Raw genomic sequence first — 15,668 nt, 5'->3', positions numbered from 1 at the left:
GGGTGGATTATTTTATTAATTTTTATTCACTTATTAGTTAACCGAGTAATGTCCCGTTACCTAATAATTAACGAATTACCTGCATAATTTAAAAATTATCACAAATTACTTAAAATTCTATTTATTTTTAAAATACTTCATATATATTTTATATATAATACTATCGTGGTAATATGGTACCTTGCATGGTACTAGTTTATAATTATCGGGTATTATTGCTTGACCCATATTTTATTTAAAAATGTCCACTTTCAACGTAATTCGTTTCCTTTAATTTGTGTATCCCTTTATCCTTCATAACACTTATTCATCGCTTGCTATAAATAGCGTAAGTATGTTAACATCAAGACGATCTCATCCCCAAGTCTACACCAATTAACCGAAGATGAAACTTTTAACGTACGAAAATCGCGAGATGTAACATCCTTCCCCCTTAGAAACATTCGTCCTCGAATGTTCAACTCCCCGTGATCTATGTAACTTTGGTAGGGTCGCCTTTATAACAACACTACTACCAACTCTCCCTGTAGAAGCTTAATAATCCAATGCCATACCGGACTATAATTATCAATAACGACAATGGCCTCACATGACCAACGACAATAACCAACCCAATAATTTATACACGTACCTTATAATTATGACATCTTAGTTGGACCCTTATTTGGAGGAGGAAATAAGTAGGGATATCTAGACTTCATATTTTCCTCAGCCTCCTAAGTCATTTCTTCCACATTGTTGTTTCTCCAAAGTACTTTCACAGAGGCTACCTCCTTATTCCGCAACTTGCGGATTTGTCGGTCTAGGATGACAATCAGAATTTCCTCGTATAATAAGTTCTCTGTAATCTGTACATCATCCGTGGGCACTACTCGGGCAGGATCGCCAATGCACTTTCGTAACATAGATACGTGAAAAACCGGATGGACAAACTCCAATTTGAGGGAAATTCTAACTCATAAGCTACTTGGCCCACTATCGGGATGATCCTATAATGCCCAATATACCGTGGGATAATCTTGCCTTTCTTGCCAAACCTCATCATACCTTTCATAAGTGACACCTTTAAGAATACGCAGTCATTAACCCGAAATTCTAAATCTCGTCGCCGCATATCGGAATATGACTTCTGACGACTTTAAGCTGTCAATAGTTGCTCCCAGATAAGCTTTATTTTTCTATGGCCTGCTGAACCAGGTCTGGCCCATGTAACCCAGGTTCTCCAACATCAAACCACCCTATGGGAGATCTGCACCTGCGCCCATACAAAGCCTCGTATAGAGCCATCTGGATACTTGAGTGATATCTGTTATTATATGCAAACTCGATAAGAGGTAGATGTTCATCCAACTTCTTTTAAAATCCACCACACATGCTCGCAACATATCGTCGAGCGTCTGAATCGTGCGCTCAGCTTGTCCATCCGTTTGTGGATGAAAAGTCATGCTGAGATTCACCTGAGTTCCTAGACCTCTTTGAAATGATCTCCAAAAATGTGATGTAAACTGGGCCCCACGGTCAGATATAATAGATATTGGTACTCCGTGTAGTCGTACTATCTCTTTAATATATAATTTTTAATAATCTTCTACGGTATATGTAGATTTAACCGGAAGAAAATGAGCTAATTTCGTGAGCCTGTCGACTGTCACCCATATAGAATCAAACTTACGATAGGAACGAGGTAAACTTGCGAAAACGTTTATGTTTATTGCCTCCCATTTCCATGTCGGGATCTCTATAGTCTGCATTAGCTCTCTGGGCTTCTGGTGCTCTATTTTCACCTGTTGGCAACTAGGACATTGAGCGACATACCCAGTAATGTTCTTCCTCATATCGTTCCACCAATATACATCCTTAATGTCATGATACATCTTTGTCGACCCAGGGTGAATGGAGTACCATGAATAATGTGCCTCTAACATAATCCTGTCTCGTAGCCCTACTACATCTGGAACACATAAACGACCCCTATATCTGAGAACGCCATCTCCTTTGAGTTCTAACAACGAGTTCTTCTATTATGGAATCCGCTCTATCAACTTGACTACCTCTAGATCTTCGTACTGCCTCTCCTTTACTTCAGCTATGAGAGATGATTTTGCAGTATTTTGTAGTACAACTCCTCCATTGCCAGAGTCTACTAATCGAACCCCCAAACAAGCCAATTGATGAATATATCTGGTTAATTATCTTTTTTCGGCCTCTATATGTGCTAAGATGCCCATATATCGGTGACTTAAGGCATATGCTACAACATTAGCTTTCTCTGGATCGTAGAGAATGTTAATATCGTAATCTTTCAATAACTCAAGCCATCACATCTGTCTCAAATTCAACTCTTTTTGCTTGAAGATATATTGCAGGATTTTATGATCTGTTAACACATCAACATGAACACCATATAAATAATGCCGCCATATCTTAAGTTCATGGACAACCGCAGCTAATTCGAGGTCGTGGGTCGGATAATTCCGCTCATGCTTCCTTAACTGCCTTGAAGCATATACAATTACTTTTCCATGTTGCATCAGGACACATCCTAACCCGACACCTGAGGCATCGCAATACATGGCATAACTATCTTGACCTTCTGGAAGTGCTAGAACTGGTGTTGAGGTCAACCTGTTCTTAAGCTCTTTGAAACTCTGTTCACATGCCTCTGTCCACTAAAACTTATTCGCTTTCTGCGTCAGTTTTGTTAATGGTGCTGAAAGAGAAGAAAAACCCTCTACGAACCTCCGGTAATATCCCACTAAGCCTACAAAGCTATGAATCTCTGTCAGAGTGGTAGGTCTAGGCTAGGATTTCACAGCCTCAAACTTTTGAGTGTCATCATTTATACCTCCGTCGGATACAATGTGCCTCAAGAATGCTACGGACTTTAACCAGAACTCACACTTAGAAAACTTAGTGTACAATTTATTATCGCGGAGTGTTTGGAGTACTTCTCGCAGGTGATCCACATGTTCATCCTTTGAACGTGAATAAACCAGAATATCATCAATAAAGACTTTTACGAACAAATCGAAATATGGCCGGAATAGGCTATTCATCAAGTCCATAAATATAGCAGGTGCATTTGTCAACCCGAAGGACATAACATGGAACTCAAAGTGGCCATATCGAGTCCTAAAGGCTATCTTTGAAATATATTTCTCCCAAACTCTGACCTGGTGGTACCCCGACCTCAAATCTATTTTTGAAAAGCATCTAGCTCCCTGCAACTGATCAAACAAGTCGTCTATCCTTGGAAGGGGTAATTATTCTTAATAGTTACCTTGTTCAGTTGCCTATAGTCGATACACATCCTTAGCAAGCCATCTTTCTTCTGTACAAACAATATCGGTGCACCCCAAGGTGAGGTACTGGGTCTGATGAATTCTTTCTCCAGTAAATCTTTTAACTACTCCTTCAACTCCTTTAATTCGGCAGGTGCCATTCTATACGGAGGGATGAATATTGGTTGCGTTCCTGAACATAAATCGATGCCAAAATGAATCTCTTGTTATGGAGGAATACCTGGAAGTTCATCTGGAAATACATTCGCGTACTCCTTTACTACTGGAATAGACTGTTGTATGTATCTCAGCATCTGCATCTTTAACTTGCACAATATGATAAATGCACCCTTTTGCGATGATTTTCCTCGCTTTTAGATAGGAAATAAACCTGCCTCTGGGTGTCTTTGTATTACCTAACCATTTAAAGACTGGCTCACCCGAAAAATAAAATCTAGTTGTCCTTGCTCGACAATCAACCATGGCATAACAAGCTGCCAACCAGTCCATGCCCATGATGGCATCGAAATCTAACACCTCTAGTTCAACTAGGTTTTCTGAGGTCTGACGACAACAAACTGATACCGTACAACCTCGGTAAACATATCTAGCAATAATCAATTCTCTTACTGGTGTAGATACCGCAAAAGGATCACTTAATATTTCACGCATTATACCAAATTTCCGCGCGACAAATGGGGTAATACATGATAAAGTAGATACCGGGTCTATCAAGGCATAAACATCGTGAGAACAAATGGTCAACATACCTGTCACAGCGTCTGGTGAGGACTCTTGGTCTTGTCAACTTTCTAGCGCATAGATACGATTCTGGTTACCACCTGAACTGGACCCTCTACCTCTGCCTCGACCTCTACCAGCCGAAGACTGAGACTCGTGCCATGAAGGATGCACGAACATAGCTGATCTTATTACTGAATTCGCTGGTTGTGCCATACCTGCAGAATCTCTATTTGGGAAATCTTGCATCATATGCCATAGACGTCTACATTAATAACAATCATCGGAACTGGCTCGGCATTGGCCTAAGTGTCCTCGACCGTAGGGCACACCGCGGTAGAAATGGCCCTATTTGTCCCGAACCTCATTGTCGCTGCAAAATTGATGTTTGGGAGCTCTCACTTGGTCCTGACTGAGTATAGGAGTCACACCTGTAACCATGTAGCTGAGGTGGTGAAGGTCTAGGTGGCTGTTCGAAGTACTGGGGCCTGTAACTACTCTGAGACTGCTCCTAAGACCAGGCAAATCTCATCCTCTTACGCTGCCCTGACTTAGTTCTCTCGGTACTCTGCTGCCGACGCCTACCCCTCTCTATATTCTGGGTAAATGCCTGAATCCGGGAGATATCCATACTATCCTGTAATTTAGCGGTGGCACATGCCTCGGTCAACTTAGGGTCCAACCCTGCTATAAACTTGTGGATTCTGTCCTACATAGTAGCAACTATGGATGGTGCATATCTGGCCAATGATTAAAATGGAGACTACACTCTCGAACACTCACATTGCCCTGCTTGAGGGCTAGAAACTGATCGAGTCGGGCCTATCGAATCTCTCATGGTAAGTACTGCTCAAGGAAGGCATCTGAAAAATTCTCCCAAATAGCAGGAGGTGCATCACGTCCCCTGGACCTTTCCCATCCCTCGTACCAAAGGATGGCTATATCTCGGAGTCGAAAAGCTGTTAATTCAACGACCACTTTCTCTATGGCATGCATAACCCGAAAGATCCTATGAAGCTGATCTACGAAATCCTGCAAGTCCTCCCTTTGATATGTCCTCGTAAACTCTGGGGATTCAAAGCAATAAACTCTCGGACCCTTGAACTCCCAAATCCCTCAGAAGGTCCTGCACTAACGGATGCCCTACCTTGTTGCTGGGTAGCTACCAACTGTGCCAACAAATGCACCGCACTCCTCAAGTACTGATCTAATGGAAGCGGAGGGGGAACTTGATGGACGGTCTCCCTAGAAATATCCTAAGGTGGCGGAGGAGCCGGTAATCGCGGGGTAGGGGTCTCTGCCTACGACTCCGATTGGTCCCCATCTGCTTGGGGTACCCTACTAGTCCCCTCACCTACTACTGTTTCTCTCCTCTGGCTAGCCGTAGTCTTCCTAGTTACCATCATATGTGCATGCAAACGTCAACATATAAGTTTAACTCAAATTTCCTATAACTCAATACTACAGCACGATTCAGATTTGAAAGAAGGGTAACCAACTCCTAAATGCCTTGTAGTCCCCTGCTTATATATTGTGGTGCACCACACATCGATAAACAAGACCCTACTATACACGGCTTATAGACTCCCTAGGACAGAATTGCTCTGATACCACTTTTGTCATGCCCCGAGTTCGGGGGCGAGACCGGCACCTAGTGCCTCATCTATCCTTGTGTACCACTTGCGACTAAGAGACTCTGACCATGTAATTTCATACATTGGCTATGGTCCACATTACAATATAATGTGCCATACAAAATATAAAACTAAATAGAGACTAACGCTGACTAATGTCAACATAAAGCTGGGCCGGCAAGGCCGGTATAATTACTACAACTAACAAGCCAACAAAATATACGTATATGGCCTACAAGCCCAACATACTGCACTAACCGACCGGATATGTCTACAAGCCTCTACTAATCGATGTACTATGATCGGAACAGGGCCCCAACCTACTCATAGCCTATCTACATATATACATAAGATATACACCACATTGCTAGACCCGGTAACTCCAAAAGAAGGGGAGCTTACCGATAAAGCTGATCTTAGGCAACACCTACTGAGGAGATCTACCCGTCTTTCTGTCTAAACCTGCACGCATGGAATGCAATGCCTCCAGAAAGGGATATCAGTACGAAATAATGTACCGCGTATGTAAGGCAATATACTGAAGCTAAAACTGAATTGATAATATAATAACTGAAAACAACTGGGAATCAAGAAGAATCTGAAGATATGTTCATCTGCTGATACTGACTTAACTCTCTCAATATAGTGAGTAAAATAGTTGTTCGGCCCTATAAGGCTCGGTATACATATATATCTGCTCTGCCATAGTAGGCTCGCTCATAAGCGCTCAGCCATACTAGGCTCTATATCTCGATCTACTGGGCTCGCTCATAGGCGTTCGGCCACAGCAGGTTCAGTATATAACTTACCATCTGATCGGAGGTTGCCTAATAGAGGTCTGGCCATCGATTATAGCTCGATGGTAATGAAAATACTTTTAATATTGTATATATGTAAAATGCTCTTTTGACCAGAAGAAGGAAATACTCAACTAAATATGCAGTCCCGATTAGAAGAATATAATAACTTACAAAACTAGAAAAATATATGTAATTTGCGAGACTAGCAAAATATACATAAATTCTGGGATATGAATTTTTCTCTGTGCCTCGTTATCAAACTTGTATAATTACGACGTCATGCTAAAATGAAGGAAAAGCTTAGCCTTAACATACCTGTTCTGCGAAATTTTAGAAGGAAGTTTATAATGGATTCCATGAAATTGGAACGAACTTGTTCTGCTTCTAACGTTCTTGTATACTAAAAGCATAAATGGATTTAATCCTAAATGTTGAACTTTGAAAGTTTTCTTTTGCTTCTATTATTTTGTGAATTCAAAGAATGGATTTAAGCTATCCAAAGAATGGATTTTAGCTATATTTTTCCCAACGTTTTTTTGAAGCTGGTTTGAAGTTTCTGTTTCTAGTTTGGCACTTTCAGAAAGGATTAAATTTTATACCAATGTTCAAGACTTATCTTAAGTCAATAAAACTTTTCTATTAAAACGACTCATCCTAATGAGTCTTGTAGTAACTTTATACGTTACTTGTCATGCAACACATATGACAATGAGTCATATGGTGGCACACTGCCATGTGGGGAGTAGGGGTTGGTTATTTTATTAATTTTTTATTCACTAATTAGTTAACCAGGTAATATTCTGTTACCCGATAATTAACCAATTACCCGCATAATTTTAAAATTATCACAAATTACTTAATTATTGAGTAATATCACTCATATAGGCCATATACTTTTTATATAAAACTACCGTGGTCATATGGTACCTTGTGTGGTACTAGTTTATAATTATTGAGTATTATCACTCGATCCATATTTTATTCCAATTTGTCCACTTTTAACGTAACTCGTTTCCTTTAATTTGTGTATCCCTTAATCCTTTATAACACTTATTCATCGCTTGCAATAAATAGCGTAAGTACGTTAACGTCAAGATGATCTCATCCCCGAGTCTACGTCAATTAACCAAGGATGAAACTTTTAACATACAAAAATCGTGAGATGTAACATCTCTGCTGCTGGTAAATAAGCCAAAATCCCCAAACTCTCCGCCCTGCGACTCAAAGCATCAACCACCACATTGGCCTTGCCCGGGTGATACACGATAGTGATATCATAGTCCTTCGGCAGCTCTAACCATCTTCTCTGGCACCAATTTAGGTCCTTTCGCTTGAACAAATGCTGCAAACTTCGGTGATCAATATAGATCTCACAAGGAACACCATACAAATAATGATGCCAGATCTTCAAGGTGTGAACAATAGCAGCTAACTCGAGATCATGGACATGATAATTCTTCTCATGTACCTTCAACTGCCTGGATGCGTAGGCAATCACTCTACCATCCTGCATCAATACCGCTCCAAGGCTAATCCTTGAGGTATCACAATAGATAGTATAAGGCCTCGAACCTAAAGGCAATATCAAAATTGGGTTTGTAGTCAGAGCTGTCTTGAGCTTCTGGAAGCTCGCCTCACACTTTTCCGTCCACTGGAATGGAGCACCCTTAAGGGTCAGCCTGGTCATAAGTGCTACAATCAATGAAAACCCCTCAACAAACCAATGGTAATAACCCGCAAAGCCAAGAAAACTGCGGATCTCTGTAGCTGAGGATGGTTTGGGCCAACTCTGCACTACTCCCACTTTCTTCGGATCCACCTGTATACCCTTACTCGATACCACGTGGCCCAAAAATGTAACGGAATCTGACCAAAACTCACATATCGAGAACTTTGCATGTAACTTCTTTTCCCTCAAGGTCTGAAGCACTATCCTCAGGTACTGCTCATGATCCTTCCGACTCCGGGAGTATACTAGAATATCATCAATAAAGACAATGATAAACGAGTCAAGATATGGCTGAAGCACACTGTGCATCAAATGCATGGAGGCTGCTGGGGCATTGGTCAGCCCAGATAACATAACAAGGAACTCGTAATGACCATACCGAGTTTTGAATGCAGTCTTCGGGATGTCTGGCTCCCAAATCTTCAGCTGACGGTAACCTGAATGCAAGTTAATCTTAGAAAACACTGGTGTACCCTGTAGTTGGGCAAACAAATCATCAATACGAGGCAAAGGATAAAGGTTCTTCACTGTAACTTTGTTCAACTAGCGATAATCAATGCACATACGCATATAACCATCTTTTTTCTTCACAAACAAGACAATAGCACCCCAAAGTGATACACTGGGTCAAATAAAACCCTTATCAAGCAATTCCTAGTACTAATCCTTCAACTCCTTCAAATTAGGAGGAGCTATATGGTACGGAGGAATAAAAATGGGTTGAGTGCCCGGCAACAGATCAATGCCAAAATCAATGTCCCTAACGGGTGGCATACCTGGAAGATCAACTGGAAACACATCAGGGAAGTCCCGTACTACTGGGACTGAATCAACTATAGGGGTATCAACACTAAGATCTCTCATATAGGCCATATACGCATCACACCGCTTATCAACCATTCACTAAGCTTTAAGGAAAGAAATAACTCTACTCGGAGTGTGACCTAAAGTACCCTCCACTCTACTCGCGGTACACCTAGCATAGCCAGTATCACTGTTTTGGCATGATAATCAAGAATAGCATAATGGGGTGACAACCAGTCCATGCCCAAGATAACATCAAAATCTACCATGCTGAGTAATAATAAATTGGTTCTAGTCTCAAAACCACTAAGAGCAAACAAACACTATCGATAAATGTGGCCCACAACAAGAGAATCCCCCACATTAGTAGAAATATAAATAGGGAACTCAAAAAATCTCAAGGTACACCAAAATGCAAGGCAAAATAAGAAGACACATAAGAATAAGTGGAGCCTGGATCGAATAGAACCGATGCATCTCTATGACAAACCAGGACAATACCTATGATGATGGAATCAAAGGCGATAGCCTCGGTACGGGCAGGAAGGGCATAATATTTGACCTGGCCTCCCCCTTTAGGGTGAACTCTACCTCTCCGACCTCCACCTCTAGCTGTCTGAGAAGATAGGGTAGCAGCTGGTGCTGGAACCATAGTCTGGGAACTCTACGGGGCACGTTGTGGCTGAGGAGTCTGTGGAGGTGCACCATTCCTAAGTTTGGGGCAATCCCTCACCATATGGTGTGTGTCGCCACACTTAAAATAAGCTCAGGGAGGGCGTGTTGGTTGTGACTGGCTCAGGCCAAGTCTACTGGACTGACTACTGAAAGCATACCATGCAGGAGGCGCACTCGATATTGGAGGTGCATAATAAGGATGCTGAGGTCTGGAGGAGCTGGAATACAACTGGCTATTGGAAGAGCTAAATAAACGGGGCAGCTTATATAACCCCTACCATGACGAACTTCAGCTAAAGCATGGGCACCAATATAATGGCCCGACTCTCGAGACCTCTTGACCTCCCTCTCCTCTCTTTCCCGAGCATGCATACCCTCTACTATCCTAGCAATGCTTACCACCTGCTAATAAGAAATATCCATCTCCAACTCACGATCCATGCTAGAACTGATGCTGGGAATGAGGCCCTCAATAAACCGGCGAACTCTCTCACGAACTGTAGCAATCAAGGCTGGTACATGCCTAGCTAAGTCAGTGAAACGGATAGCATAATTCGAAACAGTCATAGTGCCCTGGCCCAAATTCTCAAACTCTACGTTCCATACATCCCTGAGGCTCTAAGAGACAAACTCTCTCAAGAACACATCTGAAAACTGAGTCCAAGTAAGGGATGCTACCTGAGCTGGACTGTCCAACTAAAAAGTACGCCACCACTGGTAGGCTACTCCTCGAATTTGGAAGGTAGTGAAAGAAGCCCCACTCAATCCTGCTATACCCATAGTGCGGAGGATACAGTGACACTTCTCCAGAAATCCCAAGGCATCATCTAATGCTAATCCACTGAACACAGAAGGTTTATACTTCTTGATCTTCTCAAGCCTCCGTTGCTCATCCTTTGAAGCCGCTGCCCTATCCTCGAGCTAATCTAGGACTGCTGGTCGTACCGGTAAAACCTCTGTAATTTGATCAACCTGGACCCGCTGCTTAGGAGTGCGGGCAGAAGGAGTCTATGCTCCTCCCCCGTCCTAGCATGTGGCTGCAGCAAGGGGAATCAGCCCTGCCTGAGCTAGAGTGGTGTACATGCTTACGAGCTATGCCACAGTCTCCTGAAGAGCTGGAATAGTAGCAGCAGTAGGCGTATCAGGTGCCTAGACTCTGGCTGGAGCTGCTGGTGGCTCCTCTGTGGCAGTTCACACGGGTGCTCTAGCTGTACCATAGATGCATCCTTGGCCTCTGCCACGGCCCTGACCTCCGATGGCTCTAGCAGGGGGCGCAAGTGCCTGGTCATCACCAGTAGCACGTGTCCTCACCATCTGTGATAGAATAGAAGACAGAAGTTTAGAATTGTGATATCAAAAATCTCGCACGACAAGGAAATCAAATGAAGTGATATTTTCCTAACATTTACATAGCCTCTCGTAGATAAGTACAGACGTCTCCGTACTGATCCACGAAACTTTAATAAATCGGTTTGTGATTCATGACTCCTATGAACCTAGAGCTCTAATACCAACTTGTCACGACCCGAGTTCTCCCTCTATGAACTATCGTGACGGCACCTAGTCTCTACAACTAGGTAAGCCTAACAAATTACGGAAAAAAGGAAACAAAAGATAAAACCAGCCAAAAACTACGGAATGATCATAAATAAACGTTTAAGATGCCGCTCGACATATACAATACAAACTCTCAATCTAAAACAACTCCCAAAACCCAAAATCTCATGAAATCACAAGCTATGATTACTATATAGTGCTCTAACTCCAGAATGTCTAAATTAAAAGAAATACATAAGGGTATAACTACAAGAGAGAATGGAGATGAACTCCCCGGTCTGCGGACGCGGAAGGTATACGTCAAAGTCTCTAAAGATCGCCTCACTGATGGTATGGCTGAGCCGAAAAACCTGGATCTGCACATGAAAAACATGCGCAGGAAGGGCATGAGTACACCACAGCGGTACTCAGTAATTACCAACACTAACCTCGATCGAGTAGTGATGAGGAAGGTCAGGGCCCTACTGATTATATATGAATACAAGGTAAAACAGTATAGAATACGACAATATAATTAAGTGCTAACAGCATGAAGTAACACAAGATAACAAGAATAACAACAAATATAACGGAGAGAAAATTACAGAAAAGAACGTAACTCCACACAAAGATAGCAGCCATGGATCTACCAGGATAATGTCCTGTAGTCCCCAAATATAAATATCCAGTGGATCTCCGGGGTGTCGCCTCGTAGTCCAAATCATAAAGGTGCAAGGGAAACTCCCCGAATACCTATCCGTAGTCCCAAATATAAATACACAGTACTGGGGGAATCTATCGAGTGCAGTCTTGTAGTTCCAATATAAATGTGCAGGGGGATCTACCGGAATACCTATCCGTAGTCCCAAAGTAAACATGCAGGGGGATATCCCGGGATATCGCTCGTAGTCCCAAAGTAAACACACAGCAGCAACACGAAGAATATTCAATTCAATCCAATTTCCTACCAAGGTAAAGTAGGTACTTCTAACCTAACATGCTGCACAGAATTCAAATAAAGCAGGTTGAACAAGTAGAGCAATTAAGTCACTTAGACATACTTCCCTAAGCTAACAGTAGGCTAAAATTGCAAGTAGTAATAATAGGAAAGAAAATATAGTTGTAGTTACTTAATGAAAACGAAATTTTCAACAATTAGCACATGCACATACTCGTCACCTCATGTACAAGGCATTTCATATATCAACAATACCAAATCCTAAGAGGAGTTTCCCCACACAAGGTTAGGCAAGCCATTACCTCGAACCAGGTCAATCAACTCGAAATCACGTTCTTGCCTCGAGTACCCTACTCCAAATTGCCAAAATCTATTCAAATAAATTTCATAATATAAACATAACTTCAAGTAACGAATCCTACTAATTAATTTGAAGCTAACACGCGAAATTAAGAAAATCGCCCAAAAAACCCCTCGGGCCCACGTCTCGGAATCGGATAAAATTTGCAAAAATAGGATCCTCACACTCTCACAATGTCATACACACCAAATAGATGAAAATCGGACTACAAATGACCCCTCAAACCCCCAAATCGATGTCTCCAATTTCAAACCCTAAATCCCCAATTCTAACCCTTATTTTCCATAAATTTGTTGCCCATAGAGTAGAATAATACCATAATAATGAGTTTGGGCTCCAAAAATCTTACCTCCTTGAAGCTCCCTTGAATTCCCTCTTAAACACCTCCCAAAAAGCTCAAAATCCGGATGAAATGGTGAAAGAATGGACAAAATTGCGACTGAACCTTTATATAGGTTCTGGCCCCGCGAAGGAAATAATTTATACCTTCTGGCCCAGGCATTTCGCATCTGTGGCCCCTTCTATCGCTTCTGCGGTACCGCTTTTGCGGTCCTTGAACCGCTTTTGCGGTTTTCACTTAAGCCACTTAGACTCCGCATCTGCAATGCCTAACCCGCACCTGCGCCACCGCAGGTGTGGTTCCTCTATCACTTCTGCGATTCCTGCCAACCTTCCACTTGGCCGCAGGTGCAGTTATGACAGACTTTAGCAGTTGAAACTGCTCCAAAATCTCCCAAATCCTTCCGAAAATATTTCGAAATCATTCCGAGGACTCCGGGACCTCAACCAAAAATACAAACAACTCATATACCACTATTCAAACTCGTACCAATCTTCGAAACACTTAAAATAACATTGAATCATCAAAACACCCTCGGATTCAATCCTAAGGATTCCAAAACATCCAATTTTCCGCTTTCGATCAAAAAGCCTATCAAACCTCGTCCGAATTGCCTGAAATTTTGCACACACATCCCAATTGACACGACGGACGTAGTCCAACTTCCATAATTACATTCCGACCCCGATATCAAAATTTCACTATCGAACCAAAAACTTAAAAAATTCGACTTTCGGCCTTTCAAGCCTAATTAAGCTATGGACCTCCAAAACACAATCCGAATATGCCCCCTAAGCCTGAAATCACCCAACGGAGCTAACAGAACCAATGGAATTCCATTTTGAGGTTGTCTTTGTACTGCTCCGATATTGGTCCAAATCTTAAAGATTAAACTCTCATTTAGGGATTAAGTGTCCCAAAACGCTTCGAAATCCAGAACAAACCCTTCCGGCAACTTACACTAGCAGAAACAAACACAGGTAATGCAGTTAATAGGGGATTGGGGTATAAATTCTTAAAATGAATTGTCGGCTCGTTACATTTGGACTCGTGGGGTTATGGTTAGTTGGGATCTACCCCATGACTATAGTTTTAACGATGCGAGTTTTGGTTGACTTTTGCTAACTTTTCAGAATTTGATTAAATATTGAAGTTTTATTATTTGGAATAGATTTTTATGGCTTTGTTTGACATTATGGAGTTGTATTTTACTAGATTTGAATTGTTTGAAGGCTTATTTTAAATAAAGAGTTGTGTTGGAAGGTTGAAGTTGTTACCAAATGGAGGCAAGTCTATTGTCTATCCTTGTAAGAAGGAATTTACCTACTTGTGTGGTTAGGTTATGACCATAGATGTTAGAGTTGGGCATATATTATGCCTTGTTGAGACTTTATGAATTGTTATCTATGTTTCATTGATTCTATGACTACGTGATGAATCTTTATCATGATTTGAGACCATGCTAGATTTATGAGCTGTTGATTTGAACATGACCAAACTCATTCACTGTGTTGAGATTTTTAGTCTAGCCAAACTCATGAAATTTTTGTAGTTGACTTATGACTTAGTGACTATTTACTTTTATTGCTCATGTTTGATATCATAATCGACCTTAAGATCATTAAATGAACAAATTGAACTACTATAAAAAGTTGAATTACATGATTTGTGTAACAACGCGACCTGTCATTTTGAGAAATTAGCATCCCGTTTAGTGGCTTAAGGTCTCAAGTAGCTTTGTATTAGGTATTTTGACATGCGTGTGTGGTCGAGTTTGATCTTCGGATTATTTAGGATTGATTGCAAAGGATGATTCCTGTTTTAGAAGCTTGAGCGGTAAAAGTTGATCGGAGTTTGACTTTTATGTAAACAACTCCGAAATGGTATTTTGATAGTTCCAATAGATTTGAATGATGATTTCGGACTTAGGCATGTGTCCGAATTTGGATTTCAAGGTCTGTAGATTGATTTGATGCACTTTGGTGAAATTTGGAAAGGTGACCGTTTGGGAAGGTTAAGAGGGTTGACGGGAGTTTACTTTGTGGATATCGGGCTTGGATTGTGATTACTAGAAATGGAATAGCTCCATTATGCCATTTGGGACTTGCATGAAAATTTTGTAGTTTTTCCGGTTTGATTTCATATGATTCAGCATGAGCTATAGAACTTGAAAGTTCATAAGTTCAATTTGAGGTGTGATCCATGGTTTTGAGGTGTGATCCATGGTTTTGAGTTTGTTTGATGTGATATGAGGCCTCGTGCAGGTCCGAGTTATGTTTTAGAACTTGTTGGTGTGTTCAGACGGGGCCTCGGGGCCCAGAGTATGTTTCGGACTAGTTTAGATCATGTTGGGTGAAGCTGGTTTGGGCAGGGATCTGGTGTAGTCGCACATGCGGACCATTGGGCCCAGGTGCGACAATCGCAGGTGCAGATAAGAAGACACAATAGAGAGATGATGGGGAGTTGAGGTTTTGTGCATATGCAATGTTATTTCCACAGATGCGGCTACAGATGTGCGAGTGGGTATGCGCATGTGCGAGTATGAGCTGGATTGGAAGTCTCCACAGATGCAGAGGTTTTCTCGCAAAGGCGGTTGTGTAGGCGCGCTTCATTGTTTGCAGATGCGACATTGCAGATGTGGTGTCTTGGTTGCAGGTGCGGTCATCCGGTATGTTAGTTGTATCCGCATCAGCGATGACCATTCCACAGATGCGTCTGTGAGTCTGCAAAAGCGAAAGTGCTAGATATATCATGTTATGTATCGAGGCTTTGATATTTTTATCACTTTTTGAGTTAGAGAGCTCAGATT

Source organism: Nicotiana tabacum, chromosome 1, assembly GCF_000715075.1.
Source record: "Nicotiana tabacum cultivar K326 chromosome 1, ASM71507v2, whole genome shotgun sequence".
NCBI lineage: Eukaryota > Viridiplantae > Streptophyta > Magnoliopsida > Solanales > Solanaceae > Nicotiana > Nicotiana tabacum.
Note: the sequence above shows the minus strand (reverse complement) of the source record.